Source organism: Hippopotamus amphibius, chromosome 11 (assembly GCF_030028045.1).
Source record: "Hippopotamus amphibius kiboko isolate mHipAmp2 chromosome 11, mHipAmp2.hap2, whole genome shotgun sequence".
NCBI lineage: Eukaryota > Metazoa > Chordata > Mammalia > Artiodactyla > Hippopotamidae > Hippopotamus > Hippopotamus amphibius.
In genome coordinates this window covers 76,858,660-76,881,915 of record NC_080196.1, presented here as the reverse complement: position 1 = coordinate 76,881,915, position 23,256 = coordinate 76,858,660, and the positions used below count along the sequence as shown (strand labels likewise).

The 23,256-nt window shown below is 37.6% G+C and overlaps 1 protein-coding gene and 1 pseudogene across 9 annotated transcripts in view; one reads left to right on the top strand and one right to left on the bottom strand.

Moving 5' to 3' along the window:
* YES1 (YES proto-oncogene 1, Src family tyrosine kinase) overlaps positions 1–23,256 on the top strand; it is an 81,232-nt gene that overhangs the window by 4,326 nt on the left and 53,650 nt on the right. For 3 of the 9 annotated variants that reach the window (XM_057700433.1, XM_057700437.1, XM_057700435.1), the window contains exon 2: positions 8,458–8,506. The exons of 4 other annotated variants lie outside the window; for them this stretch is intronic. The gene's annotated coding sequence lies outside the window, so the exon portion shown is untranslated. Of the gene's footprint in view, positions 1–6,074; positions 6,203–7,888; positions 8,020–8,457; positions 8,507–23,256 lie in introns of all 9 variants that reach the window. 2 more of the 9 variants (XM_057700434.1, XM_057700436.1) reach the window with 1 other exon arrangement.
* LOC130832208 (U6 spliceosomal RNA) lies at positions 9,333–9,432 on the bottom strand (annotated as a pseudogene).

Genomic DNA, 23,256 nt, shown 5'->3' with positions numbered 1-23,256 from the left:
GTGCCTCTGCCAGTATCATTTTAACATGTCTGTGTGCCAAGGAATCCTTGGCTGAAGCAGTACTTCTGTTGTCTTGAAACTGCAGACTTGATAGCAACACATCCTGGTCTGGATTGGGTTTACCTGGTGTTATTCTTTAAGATCTTGAAGCTCACTCCAGGAAAGAAAGGGATAACGTACAGTGAGGTTACTGAGGGACTGAGCTATGCCTCGGCTCCGTCTCTGCCCCTCAACCCAGGATAGCCGTGCCCTTCAGTTTCCCTTATTTGAGTATATATGTGATTTCAGGTTCTCTGAAGTGTATACCACATACTCTGTGCGGCTTTAACCTGTATCTCTTAGAAATGCTGCTGCTGTTACTGTTTGACCGGTGGCAGAGCTGATATGAAGGTTCTTTGGACTCTTTTCTTCCAGGAAGTGGAAGACCTTCAGGAGGGATTACTTCTAGAACTAGCTGCACATGGCATATCCCCTGTGATTGCTTGAGTTTTGCAAGTAGGAACGCTAGATTATTTTTCCTGTTGTTCTTTTTTTATTCCTGGGGTATAAGAAGGTGAACATCAACAAACGCAGATACAGCATCAGCTCTGTATGGCAAGCCCCAGACTGGAAGATACCACAGGCAAATTTTGCTGCTTCTGAAATGTTGCTCAGTTTATAATCGTGCCAAGCAGAGAGCAGCAGCATCTTGTCTTCTCATTTACCACTGCCATTGGAAAATCTAGACAATTCCTATTGCTAGTTCTGGCTTTGGAATTTAGAGGTTCATGATTTGGTTAATTTGAGGTGGGGAGTAGAGACTATTGGGAAAAGTAGCGCTCAGACTTCCATAACCAGAAGGAAGGAAGAAGTATAGAAGTCTCTACACTTGGACATTAACAAGTACACATTGTTATTGTGGCACATACCTAACGAGATGCTGGTGTGTTGACCCCCTTCTCTCTGCTCCCATAAAACACTGTTATCAAAGCACATTTCTTCTTGCATTCTAATTATTTCTTTCCATGACTGTGATATACTTGACCTAGTGCTCACTGTGGCAAGGAACTGCTTGTGAATCTTTGAGAACAGTCCCTAGTAGAATAAATCCTTTTGAATTGTATACAAGGATGTGGTTCTGTGTATATTTATATGAGTTTATATATACAGATTTTCTCCGCACATGTTTTTAAGGTATACCTATACTAAAATTTTATAAAAGTAGCTTAGTGCTTTTTGAGAAGCTAATGTTAAAGCAAGTTTAGATTTTTAACCCTCAAAAGTTTTGGTCTAAAAAAATGCTTTTATAAAACTTTAAAAAGTTTAAATGTGAACTTAAAGGTCATTTTGATATTTCTAACAAACTGGAAACTCTTTGTAGTCGAAGTTATATTAGTTTCTAGTGAGGTTTATTTTAAATGAATGTTTTTTTACTATTTTAGTGAATGTTGAAAGCTCAAGATCCTAGATGGTAAAAAAATACATCTGGGGGGCTTCCCTGGCGATCCAGTGGTTAAGATTCTGTGCTTCCAATGCAGGGGGCGCAGGTTCAATCCCTAGTTGGGGAACTGAGATCCTGGGTGCTATGCGGTACAGCCAAAAAACTAAAAAAAAAATTTTTTTTTCTTGTGTCCTATCATGGTATTAATGACAGTATTATAATTGTAACTTAATATTCATGTATTCCAAGGACAGAAAGAGAAAGAAATCCTCTTTTTTTTGATGTAATCTGTGAAAGAATGCATAGGTCATAGGGTATGTCTGCTGAATTATTGATGGGGGTGGAGACAGGAAGTACTGGGAGGAAAAGACTGACCACTGAAACTTAAAGATTGTCTAGTTTCAGCCTCTGTTCCTCACAGTATGTAGACCTTAGGCTTTCCTAAACTAATTATAGAGGCTGTCACTTCTCTAATTTTTTAATGTAACTTTTAGTTCTCAGCATTAAGTAGAAATTGGAGTGGAGTGGAGAAAATTGGTAGCTTTTGCTGCATAAGTTAGTATTTATAATTGTTTCATAGCAAGTTTGCTGATTTCTTACATTTGTTCTGATGCAGTTAGTTTTAAAATAATAGCAGTCAGGCATTTGAAAAGCGGCAGAGAAGGTAACATGGTGTAATGAGGACAAGACTAAAAGGTAGAAGACCGTCTGGATTTTAATTCCACTTCTGACAATGAAGAGCTATGTGGCCTTGGTAAATTCATTGAACTTCATAGGCCTCAGTCTCCCATTTGAAATGGGGGTATAGTTGGGCCAGATGTTTTCTAATATCCTTTCAGCCTTATGTAGACATGTGGCTCTACTACAGTTTAAGTTTTTTATTTGTTTTTATTTAATAAATATTTATTTATTTGGTTGTGCCAGGTTTTAGTTGTGGCTCACAGGTTCCTTAGTTGTGGCATTCAAACTCTTAGTTGAGGCATGTATGTGGGATCTAGTTCCCTGACCAGGAATCAAACCTGGGCCCCCTGCATTGGGAGTGTGGAGTCAACCACTGCGCCACCAGGGAAGTCCCCTGAAGTTTTTATGTCAATAAAATTTTTTTTTAATTTTGGTTATTCATTTATTTATTGGCTGCATTGAATCCTCAGTCCTGTGCTCGGGCTTTCTCTAGTTGTGGGGAGCAGGGGCTACTCTTCATCGAGGTGCATGGGCTTCTTATTGCTGTGGCTTCTCTTGTTGTGGAGCACTGGCTCCAGGCTCTCGGGCTTCAGTAGTTGTGGCACGTTGGCTCAATAGTTGTGGCTCACGGGCTCTAGTGTGCAGGCTCAGTAGTTGTGACGCACGGGCTTACTTGCTCTGCGGTATGTGGAATCTTACTGGACCAGGGATCAAACCTGTGTCCCATGCATTGGCAGGCGGATTCTTAACCACTGCGCCACCAGGGAAGCTCCTTTCTATTGATAAAATTTTAAGGAAATGTTTTAGAATTTGAAATACAATTAGATATCAGGTAAGTAAAAGGATAAAAAACTGAACCATGGACTTGACACCAGACTTTCTCAAGCAAATGCAGTGTATTCCATTCATTAAGTGGACATGTATTAAACCTGTGGTGCAACAAATACTATGCCAGGTTTGTTTTTTTTTTAATTCATTTATTGTCTGCATTGGGTCTTTGTTGCTGTGCACGGGCTTTCTCTAGTTGCAGCAAGCAGAGGCTACTCTTGCTGTGCGTGGGCTTCTCATTATGGTGGCTTCTCTTGTTGCAGAGCATGGGCTCTAGGCTCATGGGCTTCAGTAGTTGCGGCACACAGGCTCAGTAGTTGTGGCTTGTGGGCTCTAGAGCGCAGAGCTCAGTAGTTATGGCACACGGGCTTAGTTGCTCCATGGTATGTGGGATCTTCCCTTTCCAGGGATCAAACCTGTGTCTCCTGCATTGGAAGGCAGATTCTTAACCACTGCATCACCAGGGAAGTCCAGTATGCCAGTTTTGATGTTATAAAAATGATTGCAGCATGACTACTGCCTTCTAGGAATTCATAGTTGGGTGAAATTGGCTATAATTATGAGACTGTTATAATTTTTTAGATTGATAGATCTTTTTAGTGTGATAATCCATTAGAAAACTTCTCTGATTTGAAACTTTAGTAAATCCCTTTGCTGTTATATAGATTTAGCCTCAGGTGAACTGATTCAGTTCTCTAGGCAGGAAGATTTGATTTGATGTTTTTCTAGATGTTAGTTCATTACAGGTATTTGTGACTCACATACACAGGCTCCACAATACCTGTATAGAAGTTTTACTATAAGAAAACACATCTTAAAGCAAAGCTTTTAAAAAAATTTCAGATATATTTTGCAGTAAGATTAGAAAAATAAGGACTTAATGATTCATTGAAGCACATAGTTGTGATGTCAGTTAGTCATGACTGGATAACAGCTTTGCTGTGTTGTATCAGGAAAAGAGCGACTAACATTAAAATATATTTACTTTTTTAATTGACAGAAGTGTAGACTAATTGTTTTGGATATTTTTCTTTAATACATAGTTAATATTTAGAACAAAATAAGCATGGGCATTTAAAATAGCTTTTTAAGGTTTGCAAAATAGATTTTGTAGAAAGAGAAGGAAGGAAAAGAAAAGAAACTAAAATTATGAGGTCAAAAATCAAAGTATTTTTCCCAGAAAAAGTTCTTTTCTGCAAGGTTAGCCTTTTTGCTTAGATTTCTGGGCAGTCTGAGTTTATCTGTAAGAACCTAACATACAGATATAACAGTGTTTCAGTGGTAAGTATGTTCTGATTGATTTCAGGTTTTCTTTCTTGTTTTTTGTTGTTTTTTAACTTGACGAGCTCTTTAAACAGATGAAATACTTGGCCTGCTAAATGCTCTGATCGTCCAGTGGATGAACCTGTAGCTTTACCAGTCATCCTCCCTCCCCACCTTCCCCACTTTTCACTATTTAACAATCACTGTTATGAGCTTCATATTAGAAAGCTAGTTCTCTGAGCTAAATTTAAGGTCTTCTCACCTGCTTGCTAGGTACTGTGAAACTTGCCACCTGCTCTGACCCTATAGGACAGTGTGAGAAATAGAAACAGGTAAAAAGATTGGGAATGAGAAACAAAAATGAAGAAAGTAGGAGAGGAAAAATGAGCAGTGGACGTAATATGGAATTTATAATTTTCTTTTTTGTGTCCTTCTTTCTTTTTCCCACCCATTCACTCCCCCTCTTAGGCATTGGGTAAGGAAGGAAGCCTGTTTTATGACAGATGTTTTGCTGTACATTCATATACATTTTCACATTTAACTTAAATATTTGAAATGCCTTTCCAGAAACACAGAAGAATCATACGTAAGATAGACTTTTACTACACACAAAGAAACAGAATCAACAGCTATATGTAATTTGCTAAGGTTGCCTGACTTGCGGATGGGACTGAGTAACTGACAGCAAGACTGTTTCCTATAAGACACCTTCTTAGGGATAAAGAGCAGTGATGGAAAGGGCAGTTTCTTACCTTTTTCCTCTTCCTTAAACTGTATATTTGTATTGGGGCTGAGAGTTTTCAACACATACTTTTTAACGGAAGTAGCTTTGTGAGGTATATTTCATAATAGGTGTCAAGGTCAGATATATGAGCTGAAAAAGATGGGTTATTACACTAAACTGTAGCAGATGTTTTCCGTTTGTAGGTTTGGGTTTGTAATGAAAAATTAATATACTAATTCCAAAGCATTCTTTATCTTTTTATCAAACAAGATGTACAGCCCAGATTAACAGAGAGTGTTCACATGTTTTTCCAATCAAGTTTTTTTCCTATCTGAATTTAATTCATCAGGGAATTCCCTGGCAGTCCAGTGGTTAGGACTCCGTGCTTTCACTGCCGAGGGCCCAGGTTCAATCCCTGGTAGATCGCGCAAGACTACCACAAGCTGCATGGCGTGGCCAAAAAAAAAAAAAAATTCATCAAAAGAATAAAAGAGCATGCAGAAATGGGTTATTACTGTAACTCAGCTGTAGGAAATGCTGTTCTTTTGTAAGTTTGGGTTTGTAAAATGTTTGTATAGTCTGTAGGTATATAGTCAGTCTCCCCACCCCCATACACACACACACACACACACACACACACACACACACACACAGGGAGAGAATTTATGCTCAAATCAGTTTCCTTCTACTGTACAATATTACCTTCTTTTCTACTAAGTATATGATTTATTTTTAGATGAGTTAATGGAAATAGATGGAAGCTCTTTATTGTCTAAATTGTCCTCCATCATGTTTCAGGCACATGCTGCAGAAAGAGAGCACACTTTATGATTTGCTCTGTCAGTAGGATAGTGATTTCCTGCACCTTGGTACAGACTCACCAGCATTCCAAGCTGCACTTGCTTCTTAAGGAAATCCAGTAGAATTCTTCCATACTGGCTTGTTCCTTTAAATCTTATTGTTCCATGAATTCCTCACTCTCTGGATGAAGTCTCACTCATCTAAAGCTCCAAATGGAAATTTTGTTTGCTACTCTTTTGCCACTGTGTCAAGTTCCATTGACAATGATTTCCTTCACCACCTTAGAAGCCTGTTCTTCTGCTTCCTTTTATTTCTTCAGTTGTATCTAAGAATGTACCCTTTGTCTTCTCTAATAAGCTGGAGCATTGTTTTCTATGGGACTACAGCTTTATTTTGTAGCAGCATTATCCCACAACTCCTTCACACACCACCGCCAACAGTTCCATCACTGCCTGTGTTTATTGAGTCTACAGAAGGGTTGGCAGGTATGTTTTAAACTGTTGTGCCAGGGACTTCCCTGGTAGGCCAGTGGTTAAGAGTTCACACTCCCACTGCAGGGGATGCAGTTCGATCCCTGGTCAGGGAACTAGGATCCTGCATGCCATATGGTGAGGCCAAAAAAGCAAAAACCTGTTGTGCCAACTCTTAAGTGCTTGGAATGGCTGCCATTAGAACGTAAGCTCCATAAGCATAGGGATATTTATTTTGTTTACTGAAGTTATCCCAAGTATCTAGAACAAATAGCACATAGTAGGCACGTATTAAATACTTTTTAAATGTGAGAAAGTGCAACAATTCTGCTGACAATGTTTGTCTACCATGAACATGGGAGAAAGGGATGTCAGCAGCCAACTCTGCACTGAAAACTCATGCAGTAACCTCAAGACGCCTTGGAGTGACAGGCCCAGTGCTAAACAATGGCATTAATGCTCAGGATGAATTCAGATCAACTCTCTACTTGAGTCTGATGGAGAAACTGAGATTTGATTTAGCAGTGACTTGTAAATATTAAGGAAAAGTAAGAAAAGTACTCACAATAAGTGGATTTCTTTTCTTTATATCATAGTCTATATCTCTAGCAGCTGTGCTTCTTAAAAAACTGGCATGCTCCATTTCCCCTTACATTGACTGAGTCATATGCATGTATCTGGTTGTAAGTAGAACTGAAACAAATAGTCCTTGGCAGAGCAGCTACCTTCCAGTGACAGCTTCTTACCATAGAAGGGGAGAAGGAATTTTTAGTGGGAAAGTAGCTATCTCTGCCACAGACGGGGACAGGAAGTAACCTAGTAGTTGAACGAGTTAGATGTATGGAATTACACTATTTAGTTGTATAAACATGGTTAGAATATTTATTTGAAAGGTGTGGACATAGATGGTATCTTCTTAATTCAGGCAACAGTATTACTACAGAAGCAAACTAATGATGGTGGTTTAAGATTCTAATGGGTAATATACCACCTAAAGGAATGAAAACTATAAATATGCCCCAGACTTTTTTATATGAAAAGTTTGAGAAGCAGTCTGGTAAGAGAGGGGGTCAGGGTAGAATGGAGCTTTTACCTAAATACATTTATATAGCACTTTTTGTTATTGAGAAAAGACAGTAATTAGCTGTATCAAAGAATTTAGAGGGGATAGTGGCAGGTGGAAATTACGATGGAGCTTAAACCTCCCTTTCCCCAATCTCACCTCACACTTCCCCTGTCTCCCACCACCTAAGCCACTCCTACGGGGCCTTGTCTTTTTTTTTTTTTTTTTTTGGTTTTTTTTTATTATTATTATTATTTGTTAAATGACTGAAACTTAAGACAGTAGGAGGAACTTGTAATAAAGGTCAAGTAGAAGAGAGAGTTGAGAACCTCTTAGGTTATTGTCAGAGGATGAAAAGGATTTTTAGGATGATTGATACTTAGAAGAAGGAAAAACTAATGACCACGTAGATGATTCTTAGAGATAAATTCACAGCCAGAAGTAAGAAAGAAGCCACAGATCCACAACTTCAGAAAGTTATAATAATAGATCATAAGAAACAGCTAGCATGTCTTCTTTTTAACCTCCTAACTTCTGTAATAAGAGAATGCTCTTTAATGGAAAAGCTAGAAAAAAAAGTGCAAGAAACTAGATAGTAGATAGAGAGCATCTACCTTTAACTGATTTCAGCCTTCTAGGTCCAGAAGAATTCCATCTGAAGGTTCCGAAAGACATTTCTGATATTCTCAGGGCCCCACCAGTAATAGAAAGAGATCATGGAGACAGATAAATATCTCAAGAAAAGAAAAATCATTAAATGATGCCTAAGGTGAATTTTAATAGATGTAGGCACTGTAAGTTGCCTTTGAATTTGGACAAAATTCTGTAACAGTTTATTAAAGTTATCGTTTATAAACAATTAGAATGTTACAAAGCATTAATTTTTAACAGTTAGTTGCCCCACTGTGCTTTATTGAATCATTGAACCACCTCTTTGGAGTCTGAGTAAATACTGGCTCTAGATCATCTGTCAGTGGTACTTTCCTGTGTTGGTGAGTGGTCGGACCTGATAAAGCTTAGTTTCCTTCTAACAGCAAGGGTCAGTGATTCTTTTTCCACTTTTTTTTTTGGTCAGTGTTATTTTCCCTTTTCAGTAATTGTCTTCTAATGGCACTATAGACTTTGCTTTATCTTTTTGATATTCAGAATCAGGAATATTAACAGTTTTAAAGCTCTTTTATGTATTTCTGAATTTTTTTTTTTTAAGGAAAATTAAACTGGAATATAAAGCCATGCGTGTTCATCCCATAATATCTGTGAGTATTGTTTTATTTTTGTTAGTTATATATGTGTACAAATTTATTTTCATTTGCTTTTTCAGTTGAAGTCTACTTTTTTCCCATGCTTGCCGTTAAACGTTGCCAATTTTGCTCTTGGGTTGTCTTTTTCTTAGAGATTTTTACAGATTCTTCACATGCTATGGATGTTAATCCTTTATGTTGCAAGCACTTCATATGTCTACTTGTCTTTATTTTGTCTAGTATTTTTCTTTTATTTTAAGGTATTACAGATTTTCTTTTTGTAACTTGAATTTTGTGTTCTAAGAATACTTTCCACAACTGAAGATCATTTTAAAAATTCTATTTATACATTTTTGTTTTGTTTTATATTGCACATAATTTATCTACTTACTCTGGAATTTATATTTATATATCTTGTGAGATAAGAATCCAATTCTTTTTTCTTTTATTAGATGATAGAGCTCACCAATGCTATTTATTAAATCTCTCCTTTCTCCATGGATTCAGAATGCCATCTTTAGCATTTACAAATTCTTTTACTCTCAGGCTTGTTTGGGGGCACTCTTTCTTTTCAGATTTTTACTTGTTTGTTGCTGTGCCAGTACCACATAGCTTGATGAGGATGATGATGACGCTGAGAACAACAGCAGGAGCAGCCGCTCGTGTGTATTGAGTATTACCTGTGCTCCAGTCACAGTAGTAAATACGTTAACATATTTTACTTGATTGATTTCTCACGAAACCCTGAGTTAGGTATTCCTTTTTCTTTTGAAAACCTGGCTTAAATGTTCTGACCTGTAGCCATTTTATTTAACAAAAGGATTTTCTTTCTTTTTTTTCTTTAAACGTGGGACACTTCACAGATGTGCCTGTCCTTGCACAGGGGCCACACTAATCTTCTCTGTATCGTTCAAATTTTAGTGTATGTGCTCCCAAAGCAAGCAACTGAGTTAAGTATTCTCAATATCTTTATTTTGACAAGTGAAGAAATAGGCTTTGAGAAGTTATATTTATTCAAGTTACAAGCTAGGAGTGGCACCATCTCTCTGACTCCAGAGCCTATATTCAACCGTGAGGGTGTGATTACTGGTGGGACAAATTTACTTATTTTTCTTTTTTTAAAAATTTCTCAGCTATTCTTATGCATTTACTTTTCCATATGAACGTTATGATTTTGATCTAGATAATGTTATTTAGATTTATTTAGGGAAGAATGGACATCTTTGTAATAATGGATCTTACTCTCTAAAAATAAGTGGTTTCCATTTATTTAATTAATTTATTTGTCTACTTATTTGGTTGCTTTTGGATCTTCGTTGCTGCGCGACGGCTTTCCCTAGTTGCGGAGAGCAGGGGCTGCTCTTAGTTTTGGTGCGTAGGCTTCTCATTGCGGTGGGCTCTCTTGTTGTAGAGCATGGGCTTTAGGTGAGGGCTTCAGTAGTTGTGGCACATGGGCTCAATAGTTGTGACATGTGGGTCTAGAGCACAGGCTCAGTAGTTGTGGCGCACAGGCTTAGTTGCTCTGCGGTATGTGGGATCTGGTGAGATCAGGGATTGAACCTGTGTCTCCTGCATTGGCAGCTGGATTCTTAACCATTGTGCTACCAGGGAAGTCCCTGTTTACATTTATTAAGGTTCTTTATATCCCACAGAGTTTTTGTTTTTGTTTTTGTTTCATATAGACTGAACATTTGTTGTTAAGCTTATTCATAGGTATTATTTCATGTGTGGTTTTGGAAAAACTTATTTGGAAATAATTTCAGTTACAGAAGAGTTGCAGAAATAGTGCAGGGAATTCCCAGAGCTCCCTCACCCAGATTTACCAGTTGCTAACATTTTGCCACATTTGATTTTGTCGTTCCCTCCTTGTATATGTGTGTGGGTATCTTCCTCACACCCCCACCTTGAAAGTTGTAAACATCATTCTTATTACCCTTAAGTACTTCAGTGTATATTTCCTAAATCAGGGATGTTTTCTTATATACGGACAGTATACTCAATCGAGTTCAGGAATTTTAACATCACTATAATACAGTTATCCAACAGACAATCGTTGGGGGTTGAATTGCATTCCCCCAAAAGTTCTAATCCCTAGTACCTGTGAATGTGATCTTATTCATAAATAGGATCTTTGCAGAGGTAATCAAGTTAAGATGAAGTCATACTGAATTAAGGTGGGCCGTAATCCAATATGACTGGTCCTGATTAGAAGAGGAAAATGTCATGTGACAACAGAGGCAGAGATTGGAGTGAGGCGGCTGCAAGTCAAGGATCCCCAAGGATTGCCAGCCATACCAGAAGTTAGAAGATTCTATTCAGGGTTTCAGAGGGAGTGTGGTCCTACTGGCACCTTGATTTTGGACTTCTAGCCTCCATTACTGTGAGAGAGTACATTTCTGTTGTTTTAAGCCTTTTTTTTTTTTTTAAACAGCAGCCCTAAGAAAATGCAGCAGTCCATAATCAAAATTTTTCTAATTGTCCTAATAATGCCCTTTATAACAAAAATCCAGAATTTAACCCATTGTGTTTAGTTATGTCTGCTTAGTCTCCTTTAATCTGTCTTTATCTTTCATGATGTTGATATTTTTGAAAAGTCAGAATACTAGTTTTGTACAGCGTCCCTCGTTGAGGATGTCTGTTCTTCCTCATGATTACATTCAGATTATGAATTAGGGCAGGGATGCTATTGATACATCAGGGTTATTATGTCCTCCCTAGTATAGCCAGTCAGGAGGCACACCTTGTTAGTCCCATTATTGGCAATAGTAACTCTGCTTGGGTAAGGTGATACCTGTCAGCTTTCTCCACTGTAAAGTTTGCATTTTTCTTTTTCATTAATAAGTGATACGTGGGAAAATAGTTTTAGACTCCATGAGTGAGTCTTGCCTGAATTGATTATTGAAATGACAGCTGCAAAATAATATTTTTCCAACTATAATTCCTTCTATGTTTATTAGTTGGGATCTGAAAGAAAAGCTTCTCTATTTATTATCAGAGTGGTTTTTGAATTTTCTTTTTAGTCAGCAGGTTATTATCTATTAGTGTCATTCAATTTGATGCTCAAATTCATCCTGTATTTAGCCAGCAAGAGCCTCTTCAAGATGGTTCCTGAATACTTTTGATATATCCAGCTCATGTTTTGAGTAGTACTTAATTTTCTTGGTGTAAGATGTCCCAGTTTCTGAAACTGAAGCTTGTGTGTCTTCTGCACAGAAAGCCAAACTCTGACAGCAATAGTTTGTAGCAAAGTAAGGATTTGTTGCAGGGCTCCAAGCAAGGGAGTGGGAGACAAGCCTCAGGTCCACTCCAACTTGGTCTTTGAGTTAGGGATATTCTTAAAGGGGAAGAACAAAGAGGCTGGGATTAACTATGGTCTTGTGATATTTCTCAGTCATAGTTTTGGGAGTCAGAATGTTTCTGCTTTATGATTCTCCCAGCCAGGTTGTCCATGGCTCAAGGGTCTGTTAGCTCATTTTGCCCTGGAGAAAGGACCTGAGTTTGTATGTTACTGACAATATCTACAGCAGCAATTTTAGGCATCTGACTCTGCTTGATTAGTGTTCAGTTAACACAGCATTGAGGTCAGAGGGGACAAGAAAAGGGGATAAAGTTTTGGCTAGAGAGAGTAATTCATAAACTTGGTAATAGAACTTGGTTTTAGGGGGACTTGGTTTCAGTCCCCACTCCTGTTTTAATTTTGCCCAAATCTTTGAGGGAATGGGGTGACAGCTGCTCTGGCTACTTCTTGCTGAAACAGGGTGTAGTCCTGCCTCAGTTTGGGGAATGGGAATGCTGCATACCAAGTTTTAAAACACTTGGTCAGACAGGATCATAGATCACCATGATACCATACTTACTCACTTAGCAAAGTGACGTAAAAGATTTCAAAAGCGAAGATAGAGAGTTACAACAAATTACTTTAAAAGCTAAATAAACTTATCTCATGTTCCCCCCTACAACTTTGTTCTCTTAACAAAACATATTCAAGTTTTGTACCATATTCCTTTAATATTAAGATTCATTGACTCAATTCATTCTAATCTTAGTCCTGACCACACATAGAATTCCTTTCTAAAAATTATTTTTTCGGGCTTCCTAGGTGGTGCAGTGGTTAGGAATCCACTTGCCAATGCAGGGGACATGGGTTCGATCGCTGCCCCAGGAGGATCCCACGTGCCCTGGAGCAACTAAGCCAGTGCGCCACAACTGTTGGGCCTGCGCTTTGGAGCCCGTGAGCCACAACTATTGAGCCTGCGTGCCACAACTGCTGGGGCTTACGTGCCTGGAGCCCGTGCTCCGCAGCAGGAGAGGCCACGGCAGTGAGGAGCCCGTGCACCACAATGAAGAGTAGCCCCCCACTCACCGCAGCTAAAGAAAGCCCGCGCACAGCAAAAAAGACCCAACCAATAAAATAAATAAATAAATAAATATTTTAAAAAATAAAGATTATTTTCTCTTGCAAATCTTCTATAACTTTATCCGTATTAATTTGTCCCCTACCTTCTTTTCCTTAACAGAGTACATTTCCATTCCTTATATCTTCTTTTTCCTTGCAAACGAAGATGTTTTCCTTATTAATTTTTAGTTTTAATTACGTACTTTAATTAAAATTCTCAACTCTAAAAAACTAATTTCTGATGAAAACTAAGAAGTAAGCAGTTGTGGACTGTCATATCACCATTTCTCCATTGGCAAACTTATGAACATATTCTGTAACCTCTAGAAACATATTTCCTCATAGCATAATTTCTTCTTTTCTAATTGAAGTATAGTTTATTTACAATATTATGTTAGTTTCTCATAGTATAATTTCTTTCCTCAATGTGGTTTAGGATGTGTTCAATAAACCCAAATATCTTTAGTTTTTCTCTCATAAGAAGACAAAAGTAGGTATACTTAAACTTGTTTAGCAATTAATGTTTCAGTATTTTATCTTACTTGAAATGACCTGGATAGTCAATGAATTCCCATCATTTAACTTAATTTAGCAAAACTCTCAAGTTTTAAGTTACCAAAAATCTGGAGAAAAAATATTTTACATTTTTATTTATTTATTTTTAAATTTTTGGCCATGCCACCGTGGCACGTGGGATCTTAGTTGCCAGACCAGGATCAGACCCTCAGCCCCTGCATTGGAAGCGTGTAGTCTTAACCACAGGAAGTCCCTGGAGAAACTTTTTTAATCAGTATACCTAAGACATAATTATGCCTGAAGAATTCACCTAAAAATTCTTATTTATCTCTGTTTCATTACTTATGAAAATACCCAGGTTGCAAACAGTGAGTCTGTATATTACCTACAACTTTTGTCCAACTGCTATAAATTGGGATTTCCATGACACCTCCTTAGCTTTGATAATTTGCTGTAATGGCTAACAACTCAGGAAAAGTTTATTTACTTGGTTACTGGTTTATTATAAAAGACTGCTACTTGGAAACAGGCAATGGAAGAGATGCATAGGGCAATGTATGTGGGAAGGGTGTGGGGCTTCCAGGTGAGCCACTCTCTCAGAACCTCCAGGTCTCTTCAGCACCTGGAAAGTCTCTGGAGCCCCTTCAGTTAGGATTTTTATGGAGGCCTCTTTACAAAGGATTCACTGATTAACTCGTTGATGACTGTTGGTGTTTAGTTCAAGCTCCAGCTTCTCTTCCCTCCCCTGAGGTGGGAGTGTAGGAGTGTGTGGTGGGGCTGAAACCAATCCACATTGTTGGTTCACCCTTAGGGGCTTTCTACAGGTTACCTAGACTAACAGAAACTCAGGGACTTGTTATGAATAATGAAAGGTGTACCTTCACCTTTATTGCTCTTATCACTCAGGAAATTCCAAGGGTTAAGGTTAGGGATAGGGAGGAAAACCAAATATATATTTCTTCTTGTTAATCACAATGTATCAAGTAGCTCCTGGCCACATGGGACAGTTGAACAGTTGAAGTGTGCTATAAGCGTGAAACACATCCAGATTTTGAAGACTTAATATAATAAAAAGAATGTAAAATAATTCAACTTTTTTGATTGATACATGTTGAAATTATGTTTTGGGTATATTAGGTTAAGTAAGATATTATTAAAGTTAAAATTAACCTTACCTGTTTTTCACCCTTTTTTGTCTTTTTTCCCTGCCGGGAAGCTTATGGGATCCTAGTTCCCCCCACCAGGGATTGAACCCCGGCCCTCCCACAGTGAAAGCTCAGGGTCCCAACCACTGGACTGCCAGGGAATTTCCCTGTTTTTCACCTTTTTTAATGTGGCTACTAAAAATCTTAAAGTTATATCTGTGACACATCATATTTTTATTGGATAGCATTGCTCTAAAGTCAGACTGCCTGGGAATTATCTTTGATTTGGGGCAAGTTACGTAATCGCTATACCTCAGTTTTCTCATCCTGAAAGGAAAAGGAAAAGTAGCCTTTCACTCACAGGGTTGTTTTGAAGATTGAGTGGGTTAATGTGTGCAAGAGTACTTAAAACAGTGCTTGGCATGTAGTAAGTGCCTCATGTTGTCTGTTACTGTTCCCAATAAGAGTGCAAACTGCCTGAGGGCTGGGACTTTGTTCACTGCTATATCTCCATGTTTTAGGCTCTCAGTATTTTTTGAATAAATGAATGCATGAATGTGGAGAATTTTTGAGTAACCTTGGTAATGATCGGGAAGGAGATTTCTTATTACCCAGAATGTCTGTTGAAAAAATATTACAACCGAGAAAATTAGATGGCCTGGACTTCTCTCTTAGGGAAAATCTATATTGAAATGAATCAGGAGGGAGGGAGGCAGGGCACAACCTTTGAAAGAATGACATAGCCCAACGACATAAACTGATTAGACCCAGGTGGGTCCAAGATGGCAGACAAGTCAACTTCCAGGAGCCATGACCGTTCTAAGGCTGACTGTGAGGATCGAAAAGTGGATGGTTACCCAATTCTGGAATGCTCCGCCCACTCATTAGCCTATGAAATAACCCACCCTTACAAAAACTGACAACCCCCATGCCCTGGTGCCTTTTTCACCTTCTGAGATGGCCCACACTCTTTGTCTGTGGACTGTGTTTATCTCTAAATTCACTTCTTACCAATCACTTTGTCTCTCACTGAATTCTTTGTGTGATGACACATCAAGAACCTGGGCTTCATTAAACCCTGAAACCCGGTGTGTGATCTCAGTTGGAAGATCTTGGGTTTTGGCAGGATTTGAGTCCCAATCAGGGTTTTGGCCAGGTTTGAGTCCCAGCCACGTGGGTTCAAGTCCTGATCTGAGTTTTAGCTGGGTTCAAGTCCCAATCTGAGGTGCACAGCTTAAAAAAGGTTAGAAAAATCAAAAGACAAATTAGGTATATTTTAAGACTGAAAAAATAGAAAATATATGTTATTTGCATGGTGTTTTCCAGGCTGTCCTAGACTCAATAAAATTCTCCAAGTCTGCAAAGAAAACAAAAAAACTGCTATAGCCAGTGATCAGATATCTGGTGGTGGGCAAGAAGAGGATGCTGCTGCTGGTCCTTGGTGGCTGTGGTATTTTAAGGGCTTTTCAGTACTGTTGCTTCCTCAGAAAAACTCTAGTTTGCTAGGGACTGATGTTTGCTAACAGTCCAAGAGAAGGTTCTTGAGAGTGGGAAGATTCACCTGACTCAGAAACTCTTCACTAGATCTTTCCCTTGTTTCCCCAGCTTCTTGGCTCTGTAGAGACCCCAAACCAACTGTCAGAATTTGGCTGTCAGTAAAAAATAAGAAGGAAACTTTTTCTGTATGTTTTGGAAGAGATTAAAGAGCATAGAACTAATTTATTCTTGAGCGGTGTCAGGTAATTTACCCATAAAATATTTAATAATATTTGATGGAATTTTTGACAAGATTTAAACCCTTTTCATGCTTATCAATTTATTTAGGTCTCCTGTCTTTTACCTGAGTTAATTTTATTAATTTCCATTTGCATAGTCATCCTTTTCATCTAGTTGTTAAAACTTTATTAGAAGAGAGTTGTACAAAGTTCCCGTTTATAGTTTTCCCAAATCCTCTTTTGCTCTAGCTTTCTTCTCACACCTAAAACTGTGTGCTCTCCCTTTTCATTTCTTGATTAAAATTAAATCTAGTGATTTATCTATTTCATTGATTTTTATTTGTAAATCACATTGGAAGTTTTTCTGTTATTATGAAATAAAAGAAAAATTAATTAGAAACAATAGGAAAAGAAATTAAGTATGGTTTACAAATAAAAATCCTCTTTTTTGGGTTTGTTTGTTGTTTTTCCCTAAATTTTAAATACTTTATTCTTTTTAGTAATAGGTGTGTAAGGCTATGAATTTTGCTCTGAATACAGCCTTTGCTATAGCTCATTGAAGGGGTAGGAAGTTATTCTTTTTATTTTATAATTTCAGTTTGTGTTTCCTCCTTGACAAGAGTATTGGATCATGAAAAACCTTATGTATTCATCTTATTTAGGAAAACTTGAAAAAACACTCTGTGTGCCATTTCTTTAGGTTTTATAGTGTATAGTATTCTGTTGTCAATACTCAAAATTGATATACAACAAAAATTGTTTCCAGTCAGAAATAATTTATGCATGTATAGATGACTTGTTTCATGAAATTTTAAATATCCATTCCCCAATAAATAATACTACAAAATGTGGGCCATAATAATTCAACCCACCTTTTTTATGTACTTGCTCTATGTAGCAAATAGTGGTGTTACTATTGTAATATTTTGGTAAGGGCACAGAATAGTATCAGGAGTCCAAAAAATCTTAACCTATTCTGATACAGTTTTTGTGGCTCTGGTTGGAAACTTCTACTCTTTTATATGATAAACCTTAAAAATCAAATGCAGTCTTAAGTTTTTAATACAGTGTTTTTAAATGTTGACATACATATACATAGTTATTGCATACATGTTTTTAAAAATGACTTCAGGATTAAAATAGTATAGCACAGAAGTAAGGAACAGTTCAGAATTATTGTACCAAGGTTCTGGCTTTGATTCTTAGGTCTTGCTAAGGAACTAAAGACTGTGATCATTTATAGCCCAGGGTAAAAGGCTTCTCATGTAATATGAAAGTAGAAAGAAAACATCAACTCTTCTTTTATTAAAAATTTCATGTCTCCTTTTTCTTTTTCTTTTCTTTTCTTCTTCTGTTTTTTAAAGTGAAAGGTTTATTCAAGGAGATACACACTCCATAGGCAGAGTGTGGGCCATCTCAGAAGGTGAGAAGCCAAAAACTTCATGTCTCCTTTTAATGTGACAGCTCCATTGGACTAGAGTAAAACCATTCATACTATCTCTATGTTAATTTTTTACTCCCAAAAGCCAGAGCAGGCAATTTTATGATATAGGTATGGTCTATTTGATTTTATGATATAGATATGGTCCTTGAGCTTGACTGTATAACAGTTTGATAAGTATCAAATCTTATTTTCCTATAAATTTTCATTTACTCGTGTCTGTAAGATTCCTACCTATTTCTAAGTGGAGTAATAGCAGTTAATAAACAATCAGAAAACTGATATTATCAATTGTTGCCACCTTGAATTAATAAGATGATGTCAGAAATGTCTGGAAATGATCAACGTGCATTTTGCTTTTCTCATATAGCTGTCTTGTCACCCACCTTATACAGACATTTTGAGGCTAGAGCAGTTGTCGAGGTCATAAGCATTATCAGTCTTCACAGCTTAAAGGAGATGTAGATAACTAGTAAATTAATCTTGTTAATTATTATGGATTAAATTTATTTCTACTTAGGATGTTTTTTGTTTGTTTTTGTAATATAGTCTTTGTATCTTCATTCCCTTTGGTTAAAGAAGCCAGATTCAAACTTTAATTTGTTGACTAAGATTTATTTTTTGGGTCAAATCCTAAACATTGATGGGGAAAAGAATCTGTAATTCAATTCAACAAACTAAAAAAAAAATTTACATGTACTCTAGGCAAGGCACCATGTTAATAAAGCTTTTTAGGAGGTAAAAAGGAAACTCTGGCTTCTGTTTATCAGTTAAGTATTTCCCTTCTTTAGATAACCTGAGAGAAATATTTACTGGGGGCTTAAAGTTCAATGGCAGATCAAGAGAAATGTCCATTCAGGAGAGACCTGGTAAAGGTGAGATTTGAGAAGGTTTTGAAGGGTAAATAAAAAGGACATTCCATAGGGAGCTGATAATATGAACAAAGATGCAAAGAAGATGGAGAAGGCAAGATGCTTTCTGGTTATAGTAAATAGGTATGCTTGGAGTGTAGGAATAAGGGGTCAGTCATAAACTTAAAAGTGGTAGCTCCCATCATTACTTAAAAATGAGTACTGACAAGAGGGAAGACAGCAGTATCAAGCAGTATCAGCAGTATTTCTTCTTGTGAAACTGAAAACCACAGCCACAGAAAGATAGAGAAAATGAAAAAACAGAGGACTTTGTACCAGATGAGGGGACAGGATAAAAACCCCAGAAAAACAACTAAATGAAGGGGAGACAGGCACCCTTCCAGAAAAAGAATTCAGAATAATGATGGTGAAGATGATCCAGGACTTTGAAAAAAGACTGGATGCAAAGATTGAAAAGTTTACCAAAGACCTAGAAGAATTAAAGAACAAACAGAGATATGCAACACAATAACTGAAATGAAAACTACACTAGAAGGAACTAACAGCATATTGAGGCAGAAGGGCGAATAAGTGCCTTGGAAGACAGAATGGTGAAAATTACTGATGCTGAAAAGAATAAGGAAAAAAGAAGGAAAAGAACTGAAGACAGCCTAAGAGACCTCTGGGACAATGTTAAATGCACCAACATTCGCATTCTAAGGGTCCCAGAAGGAGAAGAGAGAGAGAAAGGACCTGAGAAAATATTGGAAGAGATTATAGTTGAAAACTTCCCTAACATGGGAAAGGAAATAGCTACCCAAGTGCAGGAAGCGCAGAGAGTCCCAGGCAGGATAAACCCAAGGAGAAACACACCAAGACATATAGTAGTCAAACTGACAAAAATTAAAGACAGAGAAAAGTTATTAAAAGCAACAAGGGAAAAACGACAAGTAACATACAAGGGAACTCCCATAAGGGTAACAGCTGATTTCTCAGCAGAAACTCTGCAAGCCAGAAGGGAGTGGCATGATATATTTCAAGTGATGAAAGGGAAGAACCTACAACCAGAAATACTCCACCCAGGAAGGATTTCATTCAGATTCGATGGAGAAATCAAAAGCTTTACAGACAAGCAACAGCTAAGAGAATCCAGCACCACCAAACCAGCCTTACAACAAATGCTAAAGGAACTTCTCTAAGTGGGAAACATAAGAGAAGAAAAGGACCTACAAAAACAACAACAAAACAATTAAGAACATGGTACTAGGAACATACATATTGATAATGACCTTGAATGTAAATGGACTAAATGCATCAACTAAAAGACACAGACTGGCTGAATGGATACAAAAACAAGACCCATATATATGCTGTCTCCAAGAGACCCACTTCAGACCTAGGGACACATACAGACTGAAAGTGAGGGGATGGAAAAAGATATTCCATGCAAATGGAAATCAAAAGAAAGCTGGAGTAGCAATACTCATATCAGATCAAATAGACTTTAAAATAAAAAATGTTACAAGAGACAAGAAAGGACACTATATAAAGATCAAGGGATCCATCCAAGAAGAGGAGGTAACAATTATAAATATATATGCACCCAATATAGGAGCACCTCAACACATAAGGCTAATGCTAACAACTATGAAAGAAGAAATGCAAGGCAGAAATAGAGACAAAGATGTAGAGAACAAACACATGGACACCAAGTGGGGAAAGCAGGGAGGGTTGGGGGGGGGATGAATTGGGAGATTGGGGGAAAAAAAATGAGTACCTGCTCGACACCTGGGATGTCTGTTAAAATGTAGGCTCCTAAGTTCTACTTCCAGAAATTCTAGTTCAGTAAACCTGAATTAGACTGAGAGCCAGCAATTTTCATTTGTAATAAATACCTCAGGCCATTATTGTACAGGTAGTATGGAAAAATTGGAAATAGAGACACATTTATTTATACAACTTGAAGCTTTGAAGATGTTCAATTTGACAGTGGTAAACCACTGGAACTCTGGAGTTTTACTGTCTCACTTGCTCTATGATCTAGGACAAGTTACTTAATCCTCTGTGTATCAGGTTCTGCATGTGTAAATGAGGAAAGTAACATAATTGTTTTTTAAAGTGTTTTGAGAATTAAATGAGATAATGCATTTTAAGTGGTAAGCACAGTGACTATAGCATACTAACTGTTCAGTAAGTGTTAGCTCTTTTTGAAATTACCATTGTCATCTAATTAAGAGAAATTATTTTTTTTACTAGATTACAATTAAGTTCATTAGTTATATTACCCTACATGCTTAATCAGACTACTTTTTGGTATATTACCCTGTGTATATTACTTCTTTTACTCATTCATTTATTCAAAAAAATTTGAAATTTAGGTGTGCACAGTATTAGATATACAAAAAATGAATGTCTTAACTACTTGTTCTTGATTTGCTACATTATTGATTTTTGTTATAGTAATTGATGACTCCATGGCTAGCAAATTCAATACTTTTCTATTTGGAGCAAAACCATATAATGTAATGATTCATTCAGATGAATTTTAATTCACTTAAAAGTGCAAAAGTGGTATAGAAATTATTGCAGGGCTTTAATGCATTTAAAGATATAATTTTAAAATAGAACAAAATGCTATATATATGTTTTAAAAGTACAGCATTTTAGATTTTTCCTTTAAAATTATATTATTAGAGGGAAATTTAATATGTAATCAGTTTTCAAAGGCATAACTTTTGACTCACTTATGGAAATCTTTTCTATCAGAAACATTTATATACAGTCAGTTTTCATTATTTGAAGTAGTTATGTTCTAGAGACTCACCTTAAACACTGATTTAGTGAATACTGAACCATTGCTCCTAGAGGAAATACAAGGTTAGGTTCCTGTAAGCCTCTGGTTACATTTTGTCAACTGATCAATGTATAATCTGTTTTATGTGTGCTTCTGTTTAAAAACACACCTTATTTAATGTATATTCTTGATTCAGTAACATTGAACTCACAAATAGCACTATAACTCAGGTCTGAATGAAGCTTATCCAACACACATTTTGTCCATAAGACGCACCACAGCCTTCTTGTGCTTAGAGACAGTAGATACCACTTCAGCAGTAACGCCTGGAATACTATTTTAAACAGTGACATCACCAACAAAAAACACAAAAATTAAAAAAAAAAAAGGGACTTCCTAGGTGGCACAGTGGTTAAGAATCCGCCTGCCAACGCAGGGGACACAGGTTCGAGCCCTGCTCTGGGAAAATCCCACATGCCTCGGAGCAACTAAGCCCATGTGCCACAACTCGAGCCTGTGCTCTAGAGCCCATGAGCCACAACTACTGAGCCCATGTGCCGCAACTATTGAAGCCCACGCACCTAGAGCCTGTGCTCCGCAGTGAGAGAAGTCACCACAATGAGGAGCCCGCACTCCACAATGAAGAGTAGCCCCCGCTCATAGCAACTAGAGAAAGTCTGTGTGCAGCAACGAAGACCCAACACAGCCAATAAATAAATAAATTTATGGGAAAAAAAAAGAGAAAGTGGCACTAGACAGACCATGGAAAGGACACTTGTTTACAGTGCAGCAGTCTTGTTTGCCCTGAGCTGGGGATGTGTGGATCTGGCAGCTCATTTTTCACAGCTCTGCTTATGTCTGAATGTCTCCCAAAGCACCATAAGTTATCACTGGTTTGGGAGTTACAAATAAATCTTAACAAGCAGGCTATTTTGCATATATGGAATACATGATAATGAGGGTTTATTAGTAATGACATTTTTATAGTAGTGAATATTGCAGAATATCTTCTGGGCTAACTACAAGAGACAAAGGTCCTGTTTCAGATTTCCTTAGCTCTCCTGCATGTGTCACTCAAATTCAGTGCTCATGTTAAGCACCCCTCCCTCTCACTCCATAGAGGGGAGAAAAGGAAAATGCTTCGTGTTTGGTGTTGTGTCAAGAAAGTCAGCCACCCAGTTAGTCTCCCATCTTTGAGTCCTTGTGATTTTGGTAATTGCTGTGCTCAGACCAGCTTCCTACCGGATTACCGTTCAGGGGACATTGAGAAAACAGTTGGGTCCACAGTGCCATGCAGACACTCATAATGTGGATGGTCATAATGCCAACCACGGCCCTGTTAGCAGGACTCAGACCTTTTACAGTGCTTGTCTCTCCTCCAGCCGCTTAGAACCAGGCCAGCTTTGCCTGTTCTTATTTCTTCCTCAAGGCTAGTACTTCCCTTTGTAAGGGAAGAGGGAGATAGTACTCTTATTGGCTTATTTCCCTTTAAGACCTAGTTAGATAAATGAGTTGTTAATTTGATTGACTCAACCACTGTTTTACTTAGTTAAATAAATTAAACCATTTTCCTAATTTAGCAAAGTTATGTTGCTTGGCATAATTTAGCTTTAAATCATGATAAACTCTGAACCGTAACAGATCAGTGTAATTTTGATAGTTTATTGATTACAAGTATGGGCACTGTGGCAGGCAGAATTATGGCTCCACAGAGATATCTACGTCCTAATTTCCAGAACCTGTGAATACATTAGGTTACATGGCCAAGGGGAATTACTGTACAGTTGAAGGTGGGATTAAGGTTGCTAATAAACTGGTTTTAAAATAGGGAGGGTAGCCTGGGTTATTCAGGTGGGCCCGATGTAAGAACAAGGGTTTCTAAGAGTGGAAGAGGAAGGCAGGAGAAT